General features: G+C 46.4%; 1 long non-coding RNA gene across 1 annotated transcript in view; it reads left to right on the forward strand.

The window, feature by feature from the left end:
• Positions 1 to 822: 822 nt before the first annotated feature.
• The window catches only part of LOC146857925 (uncharacterized), an 80,383-nt gene continuing 62,052 nt past the window's right edge, over positions 823 to 19,153 (forward strand). The window contains exon 1 of the long non-coding RNA XR_014979969.1: positions 823 to 1,192. This is a non-coding gene — a long non-coding RNA (uncharacterized LOC146857925). The remainder of the gene's footprint in view (positions 1,193 to 19,153) is intronic.

Consider the following 19,153-nt stretch of genomic DNA (forward strand, 5'->3'; position numbering starts at 1 on the left):
GTATCCAAAACTGAATAAAAGAGGTCACATGGTTCATAGGCCACCAGTCTGAACCCATTGGGTGCCTAATGAAAGTAGGATTAAACATATCTACACCAGGTGAGTCTTTAATTGCCTTCAATGTTGAAGGTTGCTCCAAATCCTCATCTAAAAAACAGTTTCCAGGGTCTCCTGTGGATCAAAAACATATTTGTCCACCTGATCCAAATCATTGCCAAAATGGCCGCTCTTGCCTATTGTGCCTCTGTTGACACCATGGTCTGTTGTAGGGCTCAGGCTAGCTTGTCACTGGTCTTTATTGACTCTGCATTCTTCCCTTGTCAGGTGTTTAGATTTTTTGGAGACCTTAATATTAATAGGAGACTCTACCTCCGACAGACAGAAAAAGTCCTCATCAGGCGGGGTGGGGGCTCTTTTTCTCTTAGCAAAAACGGCTTCTACAGCCTCCCTTAGGGAAGTATTTCTTAAAGATGTCTTCGCTAGGACATAGGCAGGGTGGGCCCTGAGAAGCTGCTTCATCTGCCATCACAAAAAAGACAAACAATATACGTAGTTAGAATACCTTGTTTCAGGTTTCCTTTTACTTTTTTTAAAGTAGGAAAAAAAAACTAATATTTGCCAGCCTCTCCGTTGCGCATCGTTCCCAAATGGCAACAGTAACTCAAACTGCATTTCCAAGGCAATGCTCTCTGGGCTCAAAACGCGTTAGGCAGAAAGGGCGTCAAGCCCAAGGAAATATGGCCACCGAAAACACAGAGTCCTCGAGTCCTCTTTCCAATTCTATTGAGGACTTAGCGTTTTCTCAGAAGGAGGCCCGGAACAAACACCAATTTTCGCTTCTGCCAGATGCTACTCTCAAGCTCAGCGAGGACCAGAGGAGCGCATCATAAAGCCTGCCTGGAAGCAAGATTTCACTCCCCGCCCACGCACCCTTCAAAAGGCGATGCGGGCTGAGGGGCAACACTCACAATGCGCAAGGCGCCCATCGGGCCTGTAGTAGGCCCACCAAGTACGCCTGAAGAGACGCAAGAGGGGCCAGGCCGGGGTGACTGAACGTATACCTACCTTGGCAAAGAAAAAGACATTAATCGGGGAGCCAATAAGGCGCAGACAACATTCAAGAAAAAAACTATTTAAAGAAATCATAAATTTGGAGGGGTGAACTTGAAAAAACATGCATACTTACAATAAAGTAAGTAAAAGTTGATAAAATATGAACATAATTAAAGCAGAAAGTTAAGACATAGCAAATTAAAGTAAAGTCATAGTACTTATCTTGTTGAGGAGCAGCATATAAAAGAGGAACATGCTTATTGACATGGAGCTATATATTGTTTTAAAACTTCTAAACTGGAATGTTTTGCTTATGATGTTTTGTATGTTATTTAAAGAGCTGCATTTTGTTTCTTTATGCAATTTATAACGCACACAGCTACTCCAAGAGTGTCCCAGCACGAACCATGTGGGGAAGGTGGAAAGGACTACTAGATAAAAAGAAACGTCTTCAGTCTCTTCCTGAAGCGCTTGGGGTCCTGAGTGCTGCGGAGGTCCAAGGGAAGCAGATTCCAGGCTGAGGCCGTCCTAAAAGCAATAGAGCACCCTCCAACTCTCTTAAGCCGAAATCGCGGGACGTGGGCAAGAAGCTGCGTTGCTGAACACAGCTGTCTGGGAGGAACATAAAACCTGAAGCGCTTTCTCAGATAAACAGAACCATGTCATCTATACAGAGCTGAGTATGCCAGGACAAGGGATTTAAACTTCACTCTTTCTGTCGCAGGTAGCCAGTGGAGATCGTGCAAGTGTTGCATCACACTAGCCTTTATAGGAATATTAAGAAGAGTCCTGGCCACCGCATTCTGCACTACCTGCAGTCAGTTCAAGAGATAGCCCGGCAGGCCCACGTACAGGGCATTAGCATAATCAATGCATGATAATATCAGAATACGGGTAACCGTTTCCCTTGAGACCTAGGGAGGAAAGGTAGAAACATTCTGAGGGATTTAAGTGTGCCGAAGCACTGACCGGGCAGCAATAAAAGGTTTATACATAATGATAGTCTCCGGTCTTGTAATGAAATCAAGATTCTCTTTGTACGGTAATTGGAGAATCTCTTTTCTTTCTCAGAGTTGTCATCTTCATTAGGGTTGATGATGGATTATGTGGCAAATGCGGAAAATCCATAAATATGCAAAAACGTAGCAGCAGAAAAATCACATAATTCCAAAGGCCCTGCTTTTAGTCTGCACATGCTTAGTAAAACTGAAAGTATCAGCATCATTTGCAGCGGTCTGAAATTTTTGATGAAGACGACACCTTGTGTTAATACATCTGTACTGATGCCAGTACTAGATTTTTTATGACATGCACCCAGAGGGCACCTTCGTGATGCCTCCTGAATACCTATAAGTCCTCTAGTGTGCTGGCCGACTGGTATCGTCCTTCCTGTCCCCACAGATGAGTTTAAACAATGCCTGCCCCGAAGGAAGGTGTTCACACCTCCCCCAGCAGAATGGCTAGTGAATTAGCATGTCAAGACCAGAGGCTTTAAACCTCTGTTGAATTAGATATGCAACAGCGGCTTCCTCCCAGATCTGTGGAACGCCACCCCCCAAGGCCAATTTGGCTCCAAAGCAGGTAGGAAATTAGTCAGAAGGTGAGTCATACTTTCAGGCTAGCATCACCCCTCAGGTGGGCCACCTGAAGTGGACAGCCAAGGAAGGGTTTCACCAATTTGAATTTGGTGAAACTAGGAACTCTGGGTCAGGTTTATGCTCACACTTCCCAGAAAGTAGTCACCATAGAGATAAGTAGCCCATTGGCTATAACCCCACACTCCATTAACAGCCCCTAAATTCAGTATTTAGGGATCCCACTGATACCGGGAGCTCAGATTTGCCTACTGGGGACCGAAGGAAGGACAAAGTAGAGCAGTCACCTTGAGAATACAGGATTTTACCACTACTTGGCACCAAATCCTGCCTTGCTGCTTGAACCTCGACAGTTGCATCGACCTCACTCGTCCAAAAAGCTGAACTCCTCCCTAAGCTGTGAAGGACCGTCCAGCAACTTCAACAACCGCATTTCTCTTGGGGTGGAGGAGCCATCCCCCTGCATCTGCAGGCACCGAAAGCATCTGTACCGTAACCCGTTGTGAGAGGCTGGCTTAGTATATGGTGCTCACTGATTTAAGTGTAGCACCCTGCACTAATCCAGACAGCCCTTAAGGTCATTTTAGTAGTCTTAGACAACCTTAGAAAACTCTCTAAGTGGTATCTGTGGAGAGTAGCCTTCAGGCTTAGTCCAGAAGGAGTGTAAAGCAGCTTGTTTTACCAGAACTTAATCTGATGGTATAGGTTAAGTGAAAAAGAACCACACACTGTAGTTATAAAAAATAGGTATTTATTATTGACACTCGCTAACACAATGTATTATCTCCTACCCGGAGATACAACACAATACACACAATACTTGGTCAATAGAATTCGTAAATAGCACAGAATACACAGTGATCCCCAGGAGGAGCCCAAACCATATACTAAAATAGTGGAATGCGAACCATGCACTAAGTCGAGAATGGACCCAGAAGACGTAGAAGAGCTGGGGAACCACGGAACCACCCAAGGTGAGTATCTAGGAACCCCACATAGGTCCTGTGCAGAGTGGGAACACGACTGCATCCTCAATGTTAGTCAATAGGTAAGTCGCGATTGCAATTTTAAAGAAGGACCCTTCCCAGAGGACACCCGAGAAACCAAGTGGAAGATGGAAGTTTGGAGAGTCACCCCACCCGTGGATACCCCAGGAACCAGGATGCCTACATCAGGGAAGCCAGGTGCATAGGTATGAGGTGACGCCAGAATCCGCCGTAGACCACAACGGAGGACCTAAAAAAGAAGCCCTGGCGAAGAAGGTGAAAGTGTCCGGTGGAACTCAAAGGTGGATTCAAGGTGCGAGGTACCTATGAGCAGAGTGGACAGAGTCTATGCCACTCATGAGTGACCAGGAGGCATAGAAGACGAATGCCCAACGATGTCGGAGATGCAGGAGAGTTTATGGTGCCCTTGAAGTTGCAGCTGTACGGACCAGGCGACGCAGAGGAGGACCAGGAGCCGTGCACGAGCTGTCCCACATCAGATGTCAAGAGCCAAGGGGTCAGTGTCCGGCAGGGGCACCAACAAGCCTTGACAACGGCAACCAATGTAGGTGAAGAAAAAGGTAGGGTGTCGGGACCAGCAAGGTTCAAGTGACTCACCATGAGCAGGTAATTCAGATCAGGCCCCAAGCAAGCAGGGGAGGCCACTGGAGCCAAAGAAGACCCTCTAAAGGACCTTGAGCAGCTCACCAAAGGATGCCGGCCCACGATGCAAGCAGGCAAAGATCTTGGCTGCAGGGATGCTTGAGGTTGGAGCTTCTTGGAGCCCAAAGATCTCTGGAGGAGAGAGTCAAAAAGCCTTGGCAACAACAATACAACGCTGTGCACAGGGGTTCTGTTCCAGCAGTTCCGGCAAGGGGTACTGGCCTCAAACTCGGTGTGAGTACAGTGCAGGCCTCAAGGGAGTTGCAGAGCCATCACCTGTGTTGCTGAGCCTTTCGGAGTCCATTGGAGCCTAGGATCAGCAGACCGGTCAGCTGCGTTGCCTGCAAATGCAGGAAAGTGACTCCTTCACTCCAAGGCGGATTCCTTCTGGTGTCTTGGATGTCCACAGGCCTTGTGAAAAACCTGCATGATGCACAGGCACAGACGTTGCAGCAGATTTGCAGGACGGCGAGACCAGGAGCAGCAGGAGGCTTCCCAGTTGCAGTCTTGATTGCCAAAGCCAAGTCAAGTGAGGTCCAGAGTTGCCAGACAGTTGAAGTTGAAGTGGTATGCGATCTGAATCTTGTCCCACGACGAATCTAGGGACCCACCCACAGGTAAACCCTTAAGTACCCTAAGGAAAGGGTTGGAACGATTCAGGGGTTCCTCCCAGAGGGGGGCTGGACAGTGGGGAGGATACTCCTATGTCCTTTGTCCAGTTTCGCGCCAGAGCAGGAGCCGGCGGCTCCCTGAACTGGTTTGGACTGGAGTATGCAAGGAGGGCACCAAATGTGCTCTTCAAGCAGTCTGAGTGGCGCTGGTATGCGCCCCCCCCCACCCACCCTACCGCTTACCGTGTTTGGTTATGATTCCAACATGTTTGATACCAAACATGGCAGGGTTCGTTACAGCCAGTTTATAGATGGTCATCGCGTAATGACGCATGGCCACTCTATGTATTTTAATGACCGATGCACTTACAACCCGGGAGAATGGACTGCGAAGGTTATAGGGGTGTCCTGCTCATGCAGGGCACCCTCATACTTAGAACTGAGCACCCTCCCTTCAGGATAGAAAGGCCTGCCTTAGGGGTGACCTATAGGTTTTAAGTACAGTGGTCTCTGATATAAGGAAACTTATATATGTAGTAAGTGATGCTAGCACCAGCTTGAACAGGCTGCAATGGCAGGCCTGTAGTCACAATTTGCGTGGTCTCCCATGGGTGGCATAATGCATGCTTCAGCCCATGGGGGAACCCTGGTGTACCTATGCCCTGGGTACCTTGGTACCATATACTAGGCACTTATCAAGGTACACCAGTAGTCAATCTGGAGTGTTCCTAAGTACTCGCCATGTCCAATTTAGGGAAAAAGAACAGAGACTACGGTCCTGATTAGCAGGATCCCAGCCAGATTAGTCAGTAAAGCATTATGACACCAGCAAAAAGTGGAGGTGAACAGGAAAGCAGATCCTACTTTCCTACACCCATGCTGTTGTCCATCGGGCCCACCGAAAGAGCTGTGTGACAAGAGGAGGTCCCCGAGGCTCTAGGAGGTCAGCCTGTCTCTCAGGCAAGTTTCGAGACGCAAGACCTTCCAGGAGCCCCGGTATCAGGGTATTTGTGAAGGGTTGTTTGTGCCAAGCCCAGACACCACTGCTGCAAAAACATACCTGCATGTCGAGGGACTTTTAGAGGCATGAGCTCCATTCTGAGAGTGGCACTTCTGTGTTTCTTTTCCCTCCTCTGCAGGTATACGGAGAACTGTGAGGGCCTCCAATGCCAAAGTGGCCCACCAGCCAGCACCTCTGCACCTGAGCCCCCAAGTACGAGTACATGTCTTCTGCCTGTGTCCCCTTGGCCTAAGAGTCCCCACGAGTTGAGCCCCCCTTTGGTTTCCACCAGACTTCCCCCCCAGGTTCCCCTTTGCAGACTCTGTTGTTTTTACATGTCCATTTAAACTTTGACAGCTAACCGCGCTCAATTCTACAATCGTGAGCAGCACCTTTGCAACTGGAGACTCCTGGGCAAGTAAACCTGAACTGCTGGTGGTACTTTGGACCTTGGCCCCCAAGCATCTTAAGTCCTGATGGATACCCTCTATAACAGTTTGTAAATCTACCACAAGCAAAACGGTCTTATTCCTAATCGTTACTTGGCTGTAAACACCCATTCTGCACTAGAGTGATAGTCGGTTCCCATCTGGGTATTACTAGCCTTAGTTTCTGTCAGTGTTAGAAACAACGAGCTTTTTTCATCAAGAGGATTAGATGTGCGTGTTGTATGGTTAGTTGGGGGTATTATCTCCTTTTTAGGTCGAGCCTATAGCGGCAGCGCGCATGCGCTGCTCGCTTTGCGAGGCATGCAGTATTCAGTATGGAGTGGTAGCTCTGCCCACTCTCCGCCCAACTTTTTCATTGGCTTTGTTCCTAAATGCAGCCTTAGTTTTAGGCTTGTTAGTCCCTCCTTATGACGGCCATGTCGTCATTTGTATGCTTCCGTGGTTACTGGCCCCTTTACTTCGAGTGTTGCACAGTATGTTTTTTTAATATTGTGAGCACTATTTTCTTCCCTTGCCTCCCCGTTTGCAATGCAACAGGTCTCTCGTAAATGCGAGTCCTATTGCATTGCAAATGCTTGTTTAATAAATGCGGTACGTGACGTCCTCGTGATAAAACAAGGTGGCTTCACCCATCGCAGGTTTTGTTTTCTCTAGAAGAAAGGCGGTATCTTAATACCCCGGGCTAACTGGATTGTTAATTTGCAAGCCCTGGTTATACAGCAAAGATGCCGTTTCTCCCAAGCCTCTTCCTTCCCATTCCAGCCCGGGTCCGCGCGGGCGAAGTCACCTGGCCGAAGCCCGGTTTACCTCCATTGACTCCGTGGGGGCCGCGAGCGCAGAAAAGATGCCCGAAGCCGCGGGCTTCGTGATTGGGCCCCACAGGGGAGCCAGGAGACGGCCACTGAATTATTCATGTGTGCTTCTCTGCATGTGAGAAGGGAGGGGGGAACGCACGCAGTGCACTCTGAGCACGTGCGCGTGCCAAAGCACTGCCGCTGGCCCCAGCTCATCGCCAGTATTAAAGCCTGGCCCGGCCGTCTTTGTTCCACTGTTGGTGCCTCCTGCCTCCCCCCTTCGAGGCATATGTGTGGCCTCCGTTGCACTTATACCTTGAGGGTGGATAGCGGCGGCGAGCAGCTCCACCTGACTCCATGACTCACAACTGGTGGGTAAGTTAGGTTCTTTATCTCCCCTTAATATTCCTTCTCAATTTGTAGGGCGCGCGGCACACGGGGACTGGTGGGGGAGGGGCTAAGGGACGCACATCTTGGCTGGGTGCTCGTGCTCGCTGTTGTCACTGTGACTGGTTATGTGCACGAAGGAGCAAGCGGCGCGAGGCACTGTGGGTAGCGCGGGGTGCAGCCTGCTGTCAAATGGCAAAAAGTAGTATAAAGGAGGAGAGGGCTGTGCGCCGCGGCTAATTCTAGTAGGTGCATGCTTTGAGGATACACGTGGAATGCTATGTTTTCACATCTCAGCTCACAATTCTCATCAGTCCTCCATTTATGGCTAGGGAAGAAGTGAAATGCGATGGAGGCATGTTAGTTCTTGAGTTACGTAGCTGCAGTGATATTATTGTAGCTGTGTTTTCGTTGACAGATTGGTGACAAGCTTAGTAGTAGCATATGACAATGTTTTTCCAAGCCTGTAGGTACATTTGGTAAGTTCATTTAATTTCCCGTGGCCACATTGGTTATAGATCTATTTGCTACTAAATCATTATGAACGTAGCTGCATATATTTCCTGTCCATGTTAATGTCAGTATGAACCGCCATGTATACGTTTTCTTTGTATCACTTGCAAACTCTATGATCTTATTACCCATAGAAACATATAGTTGCTGGCAAGTCTAACTTACATTTCTTGAAACTACAACATCATGTTAGACATTCACTTTCTGCAACAGTTTGTTGCACAGTGCGTCATTGGCTTATGTCATTGCCCTTCGTAAATGCTGGCTTCTGATTCGTACATAGGCTTGTTAGTCCCTCTTTAGAACTGCCTTGTCTTCACTTGTAACCTCTCACGAGGACTGGCCCTTTTACTTCAGTTGATACACGGTCTGCTTTATAAGTTTGTGAGCACTATTTTCTTTAATGCTCTTCCCCCTATTCCACCCACGGCATCTGAGCACCCGCACGCTTTGTTTTAAATAGAAATATATTTTTAAACAAATTACAGTGCGGTTCGCTCTATAGTGGGTGCCAATTTAATTATTTTATTACCAGCGTGGGCCACTTTAGCAGCTGCACCACAGAGCTTTTCAAAGTACTTTTTTTGTTGTCTTTGGGTGAAAGCACCATACCCGCTTTCACTATAATGTTGGCCACGCCCTTTTGTTTAGACGCTGCTCACAATAACCTAAGTATGCGAGCAGCGTCTAAAAAAGGGGCGTGGCCACCATTACATTGGTCTCGCTTTTGCCAGAGTTTGAGCTCTTGGCATTAAAAACAACAATGCTTTCTATATATGTGTTCCTTCTAAAAACACATAAATAAAAGGCATTGTCATTTTCAATGCCAATAGCTTAAACGCTCGCAAATGAGAGACCTATTGCATTGAAAATGCTTGTTTATACAGGAAGATAGTTTCTTTTAATCATCCATGCCCTGGTTTTACTGTCTGTGTGAAACCTCAAGCATTTATATCATATGGTTAATGTTATATTCCTCAGTTGTTCCACATCCCACAATCACCCTGTGTCTGTTCTTTCAATAGTACAAACTGAGTAACTGCTAAGATTCTGGAATCAGGTAGTTGCAGATTTCTGTCCCAGTCAGGACTCCTAGTGGTAAAGCTAAAATTTAGTATCAGGTAAATTAATAGTGTGATTTGGGACACTCCCAGCCTTTACATTGGAGTAAAAAGGAAGATGTCTTGCTGCTTGATTGCCATATTTCCAGATTGGGGTCTTGCTGTTGGCATCATATAAACATTATATATTTAGGCTTGTTTTATCTGAGTTGCTCTATTATCTATATTGATGTGGTGCATGACAGGCATGTTGGTTTGGCAATGTTTTGACAACTATTTGTCTTTGCTGCCATGATGTAGGCATGAGGGCGTAAGTGCTCTGTTTGTGAAGTGAAGTCTATGGATGGCTATGTGTAAGTGTGCCTGGAGCGATCCTATGTAATGATCCTCTTAAGTAAATAGTTTTGTTGAATATTCAGTGAAAACCGGATTGACGGATATTGAAAGTGCATTGGGTGTAAAGACTGTCTGTAATGAACTGATTAGGAAGATGTATGGTGTGTTTAAGTTGTGAGCGATACGTACTTCCTACAAATAGCTGTTCCCTAAACAAGAAGTGCTTAGTATGCATGTGAAATATTAAGTAGGGCCTGCTTGATGATAAGTCAGTTCTATAGGTAAGTAGAGAAGGCAATAAGACTTCAAAATAGCAGTTTCAGAATCCTCTACTTGGCTAAAAGAGGTAGATCAATTTATATGACTAAAGCATGACATTGTGTAATTCATAGTATAGACATTTAGTCTAACATGTAACACATGACTGCAATAGGACTTGTGTCCAATTTGTACTGTTGGTGCAGTGTAACTTAATATGGATGTGTGGCTGAGGTGACAAGGATTAGCCAAGTATATGGCTTGTGCACATGATGGGGCCTGTAGGTTATTTCTTATTGGGACTTTAAGCTTTGGGTGAGTTGTGAATGAAATGTGATAAGGTTATGCTACCAAATATGGCAGACATTACGTCAACAACATAGCCTGGAGCTACATTGTGTGCATGATGGAGCCAGTGAACATCTAATACCAATTGCAGGTTTGACATCGATGTTTTGCCTGCTACCATCAGCTGTAGAGTTTTCCTGTGGGAGAAGTATATAAGGAGATTGCTTGCCATGATCACCTCGGTGTACGTGGCTAAGGACATGTATGCAAAAGATATCCTTAAGGGGAACACTTGGGCCATTTCATGTGCTCTTGATAATTTGGTTAGAGGTGAAAATGGGCAGTCATAAAGAAAAGATCCCTTTAACCATCATGATTATATACCCTTCAGACATAGGCAGATCCCCAATAAAGTCTGGGGAAATCTTATGCCTTGCCTTGCCTTCCCACCCACCCCCCATGCCAAATCCTGGGAATGTTCTTGAATGCAAATTGTATCTATCAGTAATTTTAGTCTTAAGGCCTTAGCCCCTGTGGTCTTGTTGTGATATTATCAATTATGAAAAGATGCTTTTTCAGAGGCTTCCATACTTTCTTGAATTCCATATGTTGTTTATTGAAGTCATGTTATTTACTCCATCACTAAAATTCATCCAAAGTTGGTGATACCATCTGGCCAATGTAGGAGGTTCAGGGTTTTTTCAGTCAACTGCCATTAGTTGTTTGTTTTGTTCTCTGATTTCTAAGAACAATAAGGATCCCATCTGATGACTCCAGATGTCACAAGCACTTCTTTTCAGTTTCAGACATGACTATAAACGTGAACAACTGAACTGTCTTTCCCTTCACATCTCCAGCATTCTCCTCTTGTGTTTGGATATATCACCTTCAGTTGTGGCGTCAGATCCAAGTTGTGCATCAATTTATTTCCCTACTCTTAGTGAATTACTTTCTATGGTTGCATGCAATGTCTCCCCAAAGGTTTTCACACTTTGTCAGCTATCTTCCCCTGTAGCACCTTCTCCAGGGTGATCTGATATCCCCACCTTATTATCCTTTACGTTTCTTGATATTTTTGGACATAGTCAATATTGTCCCTTTTGATGCTGCACATTTTTTCACATACATTGTTAGCTCTGTGAGTGCCCTTTTGCTCCGACCTTTTATTGGGGGGCTTGGCTCAATGTCACAACTGTGCATTGTATCCTGTTCTGTCAAAGTAAACGTTCTTGCATTGTTGGGAGGATTTTAATTTCCCCATTTAAAAAAGAGTTCGCTAAGAATTAAGAATTCACCATTTTTTCATCGTTGGAATGCCTGACACTCAAGGGCTGTGTGAAGAGCAATGTGAACAGGGCGCGAGTACTAGCTTTTCACTAGGGTGCCTATTATGATACTGGAATGGGCGTTTTGGACCTAGATTGTTTAGTGTGCCATAGGACATCCCACAGGAATCTTTCCATTACAGCTTGATCCATATATAACACTTTTTCATCTGTTTCGCTTGTAATAGTCTCATATAAACAGCTTGGTATTATCTCCAGTGGTCTGGAAAAACCTAGCCCTTCTCTGGACCTCCGCATCAACATGATTCTTTCTGGAAATCCTTGCCATTTTATCTCCCAATGTAAATACTTCAATTATCTTTTGATGCAATGCTGTTTCCTCTTTTGGGTTAGGAATCAGCATGGCGTGAAATAAATATATATAGAAGTCTCAGCAGACATTCATTTTGACTGTGGCCAATCTCCCAAGCTAAGATAGATGTAGTGATTTCCAATTAATAAGGCTGTTACCCGAGGAACATGGCTGCCTAATGCCAGAATCCCCTGCCCACAAGGAAGAAAATTGCACACATCGGCGGAAGACCCTTTCATGCCGAAATAACTCTGTATGTTGGTCTCTTTCATGGAAAAAGAATAACTTGCTGTCACCTGACTGATTGCTGTCAAATAGCTCCCAGGGATGGAATCGTAATCATAATCAGAGAGTAAAAACGGACTTTAAAGGGCGGTAGCTTCTAGCGCCCCGTCTGCGCTATATCTATTCTTGGTGAGTGCCTGGGTCTCAAATCTCTCTATATCTACAACTTTTAAATGGGGGATGACAATTAAACAAACACAGTGTACAATGAAGAGAATAGAAGATGGCGACAGCGGATGGGTTTGTAGCATGTCGGGATTTTTTTTAAAGTAGTTCAAATCATTTAATCACCACATCTGCAACAAAGGGAGTACAAACTGGTTTATTGCATATGCACAGAATAAGACAGCTGGGAGAGTGACCGCACCATAAGAGAAGCACAAGTCAGTCACAAATTACACATGCTTAGAGTCAATTCTTATAATACTATTTTTGGCAAACATCCACAACTTCAATAAAATATTATCAATAGAAAAATCTTCCTGCTTTTCCTTTATGTCCCACCTAGATTGCACCCATTTCCTTAAAGCGCAGCTTTTTCCTGTTTTCGTGACTAACAGTCACGCTACCTATAGAGATCTATATTTGGAACATCCTCTGCTGCTCTGAATTTCCTGCAACATATTCAACTCACAAAGGTTCCCAGAAACACACAATAGGAAGAAAAAACACTTAAGTTAGACTGCATTTAGACCTTTTTTTGAAGCAGGCTGTAGATTATTACCAGATAAAATGGGCAACTTAAACATGCACTTTTAACCACACATTTAAACAGCCTCATACAAAATGTCCTTCTTTACACCATAATAATGCTTTACAGTTTTTGGGAAAAAGGTAAGTAAAACAGAATAATGAACAGAATGATTAGGGCCTAATTCTAAATCAGGGTTTTGATTCCTTTGATTCCCCTCTCTAGTCGATTCTTCAACTACTTCTTCACTACCCCTGTACATCTCTTTATTTGTTATTATAGGAAACATACCTCCCACTTTAGCTGTAACCCTCTTGCAACATTCTAAGATAATCTGAAATACTAGGCGCATCAATAGCAACAGAACTATTATAGGCAACAAGGCCTTAGACAACCCCGACATCTAGGAGGGCACCCAGTCCAACCAGCCAGTAAACCACTCATCTGGAGCACCTCCCTCTTTCTTCATCTGTGTATGCAAATTATGCAAAGTCAATATGGCCTGAGTTAGGTTTCCTTCATCTTCATCTTTTGCTGGTATGAAAGTACAGCATACAGAATTCATCTTGTTACATACCCCTCCTTCGATTGCTGTCATCAAGACTAAAATATAACAATGCTCTATTACATCAAGTCTGAATGAACGCAGGCCTTCTTTAATGGCATATTGCAGTGGTTCCCAAACTGTGTGCCGTGGCTCCCTGGGGAGCCGCCAAACCTAGCCAGGGGAGCCGCACACCAAGCACTTTAATGCATTTAATGTTGAAGGGTCTGTTGGCTTCAGGTAAATTAATTAGACTTAAACACATGATGTCAATGATTTCTAAGTGACATGACTAAAGCTGTAAACGTAGTGCTTAATTGATGGCATGTTGAGGGAGATGACCTCCATATTTCAATGGACCCCCACGTTCCAACACTCCCAAACTAAGCGGAAGATGCCTGATTAATTTTGTTAGACTAGTATAATGCCAACATTTGGAAGCAAGAAAAAGCTGTATGTGGTTTAACAAATCGTGATTCAACCTGCTGGGACAGGTGTGTTGGCACGTATGACATGGATAGAATTGCATTCAAATATTCTTCAAGCGCAGAAAAACTTTGGTAATGGGGCCTACATGCATAGGGGAGCTATCTAGCACTGTTAATGGGATAAAGCAATTTGAGAGGGCACTCTAAAAAAGGCATGGGCAAAGAAATGTAACTATTGATATTTTATTAGAAGCACCGCCTTAGTAATGCGAAACACCCAGTGCATATGATTATAATACCTTTATCAGCTTCATCCCAATTATTTTCAGGGAGAAAAATGCAAGTACTCCCGAGGCCGGGCTTACATCCCCCCCCACCCTCCAACAGAAGTAAAAGTAGGGAGCCACAGTCAATGGCCAACGGGTAAAGGGAACCGCGGGTTGAAAAAGTTTGGGAACCACTGGCATATTGTATTGGGGCTTGCCTAAGAGGGTTTTTAAAAAAATATATATATTTTTATTGATAGCTTTCAACACAAATAAACGTACATTGGCATTGAACAAGTCAGTAGTCAGACCATTGGTTTGTGCACAATCATTCAGAATTCAACTTCACGGTACATTAACATAACGGTATTGTGGGGCCCCTCGCTGGTCTTTAGTTTTACCATGTGTTTTCATAGCGGTTCTTAATCTACTATTGATCAACTGTAGTCTCTCAGTCACTCACTTCTGACTCTGAGGTAGCTTTTGGGGGGTCACATATATATATCTACACCATTGGGGAAGGGTAGGGAGCTGTCTGGATCCCCATCTTTGAGCTATGTTTCGCTTTGCCAACATCATTCCCAATGTCACCCATGTTTGCGCCATGCGACTAAGATCTGTAGGTTCCCATACATTAAGGAGACACCTCCTCGGTTCCGGGAGAATCATAATTTTTGTCACCTGTGAGAGTGTGCGCATGATCGCCTTCCAGTACTGGACTATTACGGGGCATGCCCAGAGTGTATGGAAGAGACTCCCTTCCTCACCACACTGCCTAAGACAAAGCGATGAGTCCGTCCGTTTAAGTTTATATAGGAGTGTGCGGGTATAATATGTACGGTGTAGAATTTTTAATTGTACCAGTTTAAGTTTTGATGGTATCCCTACCTCTTTGGGGGAGGAAAGTGCTGTCTGCCAGTCTGTTTCGTCAAATTCTCCCAATTCTGTCTCCCATTTAGCCTTAAGGGCTATTAGCGGATCTGGCTGGTTATGTATTATTTTCCGATATGTTAGGGACGTAGCTTTTTTAGTCAAATGCTCCATGAGAAGTCTATCCTCCAGCGGCGAGGACTCTGCTAACCGTGTCCCTGGCGGTATTGCAGCCCGGAGTGCGTGTCTGATTTGTAGGTAGCGAAATTGTTCCGTGTCTGCCAGGTCATACTCTGTCTGTAGGTGGGCGAACGTGACTATTTCACCTTTTTTCCAGAGATCTCCGACCCTCGATATTCCTATCAGATCCCATTGCAAAAATCCCTTGGTAGTACGCATCACTCCCAACCTTTTAGTATACCACAACGGTGTGACCTGAGTTATCTTTCCCTCCCATCCTAGTGCGCGTTGCGTCTCGAACCATATCTGCAAAGTATGTGCCGTTGGGCCCGTGAGGCCGCGTCTCTTAGTTTGGTTATACAGCGCCCCCATAACCCCTCCGGTCCCCAGCAAGTGGCGGTCCATACGATATGCCGGGTCGTCCCCCGGCACATGTAGCCACTGGTTTATGACCATAAGCTGTGATGCCCAATAGTATATTTTGATATTAGGGAGGGCAATACCTCCGTCATACCAGCCTCTTGTTAGTTTATGAAGTGCTATCCGTGGTGTCTTATCCTCCCATAATAAACTGGTCACTTCTGCGTTTATTGCGATAAAGTATGCGGGGGAAAGCGGGAAGGGTGTGTTCTGGAGCAAGAAGCCTAAGAGGGTTTTAATGACGTCCAGCAGCCGGTGGTTTATTTATCTTGAGGTTGTTCACGCCTCAGGAACGGTTTATTGGTGCAAACAATAAGGAGAATGCTGGGAAAGGAACAATGTCCCAAAACAAAACTGCACAAACAAAATAATAAAAGAAAAGGTGCTTGGGCAAAGAAGCAGCTAGATGATTATCCTGTAAGACCACCTAGGGAAGGTTGTGTCTCTCTCTCCTGTCTCTGTGCGTTTTTGGCCTCTTCTTGCGATTTCTCCTCTTTGGTTATCTCTCTGGGGTTGGACTGGCACCGTTGTCTCGGAAAAAACAGACAAAGAAAATACAAGACACGAAATCAGTCTGATTGCTTGTCAGACGCTGAAAGTGCCACCGTCACCAAAAAAATAAATGAAAGCGTCACCAGGGTGAGGGCAGGGTGTGTGGTGGTGATCGACAGTCGGTGTCTTCCTCCACCCCCCCTTCTTTTCTTTCCCTATTTCAGGCTTATCCGGTCCTCTTCCTACCACCCGCCCCGTAAGTCGTCTCCACACTTGCATCCAGTGCACTTGCCTGGCGCTACGGCCCTCCTGGACCGTAGCGGTGGGTATCGGGGCGTCCTCCTCCACTCTGGAATGTCCAGACACTATAGCGTCTTTCCGCTCAGTTAGTGGGCTTCCCCGCGGTCTTCAATCAATCAATCAATCAGCAAAATTTGTATAGCGTGCTACTCACCCATAAGGGTCTCAAGGCGCTGAGGGAGGGGGGAGGGGGGGGGGGTCGCTACTGCGCGAACAACCAGGTCTTGAGTTGTTTCCTGAAGGAGAGATGGTCCAGGGTCAGCCGTAGGTGAGTGGGGAGGGAGTTCCATGTCTTGGCTGCCAGGTAGGAGAAGGATCTTCCTCCGATGGTGGATTTCCGGAATCGTGGGACGGAGGCGAGGGCGAGGCTGGCGGATCGGAGCTGGCGGGTGGGTGTGTAGAATGTGAGGCGGCTGTTGAGGTACTTCGGGCCCGTGTCGTGGAGAGCCTTGTGTGCGTGGGTGAGGAGTCTGAACGTGATCCTCTTGTCGACGGTGAGCCAGTGCAGGTCCTTCAGATGGGCCGAGATGTGGCTGCGGCGAGGGATGTCCAGGATGAGTCGTGCTGAGGCGTTCTGAATGCGCTGGAGTCTCTTCCGGAGTTTGGCTGTGGTTCCAGCATAGAGGGTGTTCCCGTAGTCCAGACGGCTGGTGACGAGGGCCTGGGTGACCGTCTTCCTGGTTTCGGTGGGGATCCACCGGAAGATCTTTCGGAGCATGCGCAGGGTGTTGAAGCAGGATGACGAGACAGCGTTCACTTGCTTGGTCATCGTGAGGTGTGGAGTCCAGGATGAAGCCCAGGTTGCGTGTGTGGTCCGGTGGTGTGGGGGCGGTGCCCAGGGCAGGGGGCCACCAGGACTCGTCCCAGGCGGAGGGATATGTTCCGAGGATGAGGACTTCCGTCTTGTCTGAGTTCAGTTTCAGACGACTGACCTTCATCCATTCTGCGACGTCTTTCATTCCTTCCTGGAGGTTGGCTTTGGCAGTGGTGGGGTCGTTGGTGAGGGAGAGGATCAGCTGGGTGTCGTCGGCGTAGGAGATGATGTTGAGGTTGTGTTGGCGTGCGATGGCTGCGAGGGGGCTCATGTAGACGTTGAAGAGGGTGGGGCTGAGTAAGGATCCTTGCGGAACGCCGCATACAGTGGCGGCTCCCCCATTAGGGCGTTGGGGCGTTGCCCCACTGCTTTCTCGCGGTGCGAGAAGGCAGAAACATAAATGGTAAAAACGACCATTTATGTTTCTGCCTTCTCGCATTGCGAGAAAGCAGAAGTGCCTCTGTGCTTGGTTGGGGGCGGGAGGGTGGGCGGTCGTGCTCGAGGGCAGGGGGGGAGTGGCTTACCCACTGTTGTAGATACTGACTGTTTGGCCGTCGGCCCTGAGCCGACCAAACAGTCAGTACCCACATCAGTGTGGGTAAGCCACTCCCCCCTGCCCTCGCATAGGACCGCCCACACACACTATTTCTCTATGCAGAGAAAATGTCCCGGCTGGGGCGCTCTCCTGCTGCGCCTGCGCAGCGATTGACTTGCGATGAGGAGGAAGCTGCCTGCTGGCTACTTCCTGTTCCTGCAGCAGGAACACGTGGACCCAACCGCCGCTGCACCAGTACAGCGTGACCGGCCAGGAGCTGAGGCGCCGGCGGTGAGGTACCCAACACTCAGGTACGTTACGTATGTTTTATTTTTAATTGTTTTAATCCCCACCCCCGGCCCCCACCCCCTCCCTCGAGCATGCCGGCCGCCGCTGCAGGAGAGCTTGTTATGACCCATTTACAACTTAATGTGGTTACGGTGTGAAATGTAAATGATGTTCGGTGATACAGCTGGTTTGTGAGCGGTATTCAGAGGTTAGCAATAAATTCGAGTGTGTGTCTAGATGGCAGGCAGTGAAGAGCGTCATTAGAGCTGTTATAATGAATGCAACTTTTATTAGACTTTTGCATAATTACAATTCTCCTTCTGTGGTTGTAATAACAATGCACAAAGTCAGGTATTCCAGGCATAAAACCATCATATAGTAACGTTGTTCGTGTTTTTCATTGAAGGGCTTTATTCTTTTGTGGCACATGGTTGATTGGTAAATCAAAAGGTTACAATAGTTTGTATTCATAAATCCGGAAAGACTAGTTCTAAACACATGAAACCTTCAGTTTGGGATTTTCCTCTTGCCTTGATCTGAGGGCTGGGAGGGGCAGTAACTCGCTAGAAGTGTAACTACGAGACAGTCCAGAAAGTCGGGTATTTCTTGATCGTCTTGTTTTGGGTTGCATTTTTTGGTTTTGGTGCTCCGTTTTAGATTAGCTTGGTTCTCACATAGTGTCTGTTGTTCAAAGATAAGCGCGCCTCACTTTGCAAACATTTCGCGCCTCACTTTGCAAACATTGCGCGCCTCACTTTGCAAACACTGCGCATGCATCTGCTATGTTTCAGTCAATTGAACGGATCATTAGATTACCAGAATCAAGTTTAGACCGTCCAAGGTAATGTTTAATGACACATTCATGCTTGTTGAAGGATAATACAAAGGGGCAGTACACATTCCCATCCAAGTACTGCAACAAAGGTGAAGTTGAGCAGAAAAGGTGTTTGTGGCACTTAATTTTACTTTGAGTTTAGCAGAGATTGTGCTTGCATTCCTGTGAAAATTCCCCTCCGGTAACACTCGGAGAAATTTGAGAAAAAGCAAAGCATAAAGTGACATGCTGTGCGCTTCCATCAGGTCAGGAAGGCAGAAGCGGCATATTATCCAGCCACACATGTAAGTCGTATACTGGGGGGACATGGGTCCTCCCTGGAGTGGCCTTTCCTCAAGCTTCCAGTTATCAATCCAGGGCACGAAGATACACCCACGCTAAAGGAGAGGGGGGTAGAGTGATCCATGTGCAGGCCCCACACTCAAGGAATGCCCCTGCGATCTCAGCCGTGCCTTCAATGTTGTGACCAGGACGGTAGCGAGCAGATTTATGTTGCGCAGTGCGTCTACTGATAAAATGATAAAGCTTACAATATGTGGAATTTATTTTCCTAACTGTTAATATATTTTGAAA

Source organism: Triturus cristatus, chromosome 3_2, assembly GCF_964204655.1.
Source record: "Triturus cristatus chromosome 3_2, aTriCri1.1, whole genome shotgun sequence".
NCBI classification, from domain to species: Eukaryota; Metazoa; Chordata; class Amphibia; order Caudata; family Salamandridae; genus Triturus; species Triturus cristatus.